This window comes from Pristiophorus japonicus, unplaced genomic scaffold (assembly GCF_044704955.1).
Source record: "Pristiophorus japonicus isolate sPriJap1 unplaced genomic scaffold, sPriJap1.hap1 HAP1_SCAFFOLD_45, whole genome shotgun sequence".
NCBI classification, from domain to species: Eukaryota; Metazoa; Chordata; class Chondrichthyes; family Pristiophoridae; genus Pristiophorus; species Pristiophorus japonicus.
Window position 1 is genome coordinate 5,457,935 of NW_027254352.1, and position 2,219 is coordinate 5,460,153.

At 41.0% G+C, this 2,219-nt stretch overlaps 1 non-coding gene across 1 annotated transcript; it reads left to right on the plus strand.

Annotated features, from left to right (window-relative positions):
• Positions 1–946: 946 nt before the first annotated feature.
• On the plus strand, positions 947–1,029 carry trnas-cga (transfer RNA serine (anticodon CGA)). Its single transcript has one exon. It is a non-coding gene; the product is annotated as a tRNA-Ser (tRNA).
• Positions 1,030–2,219: the final 1,190 nt, after the last annotated feature.

Sequence of the window (2,219 nt, forward strand, 5' to 3'; positions counted from 1 at the left end):
TGCCCTGCTACCGTCAAGGATTCTGTGGACATGCACTCCAAGGTCATTTGCAACTCTACACTTATCAGTGGCCTAACATTTAATGTTTATTCGCTTTCCCTATAAGCACTCCCCAAATGCATTATCTAACACTTCTCCCGGTTGAATTCCATTACACCCCTGACCAGTTCTTTGATATCTTCCTGCAATGTACAGCTTTCTTCCTCATTATCAAGCATAGCTGGTTGACCAATCTTTTAGTCACTTGCGCTAATTTGTATTTAGTGGCTCGGTGTCAAATTTGTATCGCATAATACTCTTGTGAAGCGCCTTGGACGTTTCGCTAATTTCAAGGTGCTAATTATGTATAAGTTGTTGTTGTTGTTTAAAATGTGTGTTACATAACGTTATATAGAGATTGCATCACAGAAACAGACAATTGTACCTAACTGGTGTTGCTAGAGTTAATGCTGCACACTATCCTACTTCACTTGATCCTATCAGCATATTGTTCTATTGCTTTCTCAGTCATGTCCTGAGGTAATCCCTTTAAAATGAATCTGTGCTATTCGCCTCAACTACTGCTCGTGTAGCATCTTCCAAATTCTAACCACTCTTTGGTAAATAAGTTGCTCTTGAATTGTCTGCTGATTTTATCAGTGACCTCCCATTCTGAACTCCTGCACAATAGCAAACATTTTCTCCACATCAACTCGATCAAATACCTTCATAATGTTAAAAATATATCTCACTTGTTTTTCGAGAAAGAAGCTCTCCAGACTGTTCAGTTTTTCCCGAAATGTAAATTCATTCTGTTCACCGAAATGTTTCCTTCTTTGCTGTAAGATTCTGTGATTCTACGATTTAATTTTCACATCGTCTGGGAGATCCAATAGGGAAAGCATGCAGGCGGTCTCTTTGATAAATTGTACCAACGATTCGACTATTAAAGCAATTCTACTGTGTAGCTACGATGGCCGAGTGGTTAAGGCGTTCGACTCGAATTCTAATGGGGATTTTCCTGCGCAGGGTCGAACCCTGCACGCAGCGATTCTGCAAGTGCTCTTTTTTATCGACTCATGGGGATCTCATTGGAATCGGATCACAATTCCCTCCACAGCCCTTTATTACACTGATTGACGCGAAGCTGTTGTTCGAATTGGAAACATTAATAGTATAATTGTTGGTTTGTTCTACACTATATCCAAAAATCAGTGCGCAATATACACAGCATGAAGAAATGCCTTTTAATGAAGATCACTGCATTGTTTGGGAGGAACTCACCTTTAGTTAATGAGTGCGAACGTGGTTTGGTTTTATAAAGATGAACAAGTTTTGACAAAATGACCACGGCAGCGTTTGAGCTTGCAATTTTCTTTTTACATCAGTGTTTGCATCATAGTTGATGCCTTATCCATTAAGCGACGTGGCCCCTGCAGTTTGCAGCAGACAAATGTACATAAACATTCTAAAGGGTCAACGTGTAATAAAAAGGCAAGCATGAAATCTCGGTGCCGCAATGCAAGGAGTATTCGGAACCCAGGAGAGGGCTCTGAGCTAGTTAGAGTGGGTGAGAGCTCAGATCACAGGACCCCAAGAAAAAATGCAAAAAGCAGGAGGCAACAGAGCAGACTAGCACTGGGGTAAGTGTAAACGACCAGGTGATAGGAAGGGACAATATGTATGAATATAAAGGGGCTGCAGGAGGGGTCAAAACTAAAAATCATGGTTTAAAAACGAGTATTAAAACACTCTACCTAACCGCACGCAGCATTCGAAATAAAGTAAATGAGTTGACCGCACAAATCATCATAAATGGGTATGATTTGGTTGCCATTACAGAAACGTTGCTGGTTGGCCAGGACAGGGAATTAAACATACAGGGGTATCTGACAATTCGGAAAGATAGACAAGAAGGGAAAGTAGGTGGGGTAGCTCTGTTAATAAACAATGATATCAGGGCAGTTGTGAGAGACGATATTGGCTCTAATGAAAAAATGTTGAATCATTGTGGGTGGAGATTAGAGATAGTAAGGGGCAAAAATCACTGGTGGGCGTAGTTTATAGGCCCCCCAAATAATAGCTTCATGGTGGGACGTGCAATAACCAAGGGAATAATGGAGGCATGTGAAAAAGGAACGGCAGTAATCATGGTGGATTTTGACCTACAATCGATTGGTCAAATCAAATCGCACTGGGTAGCCTTGAGGAGGAATTCATAGAATGCATACAGGATTGTT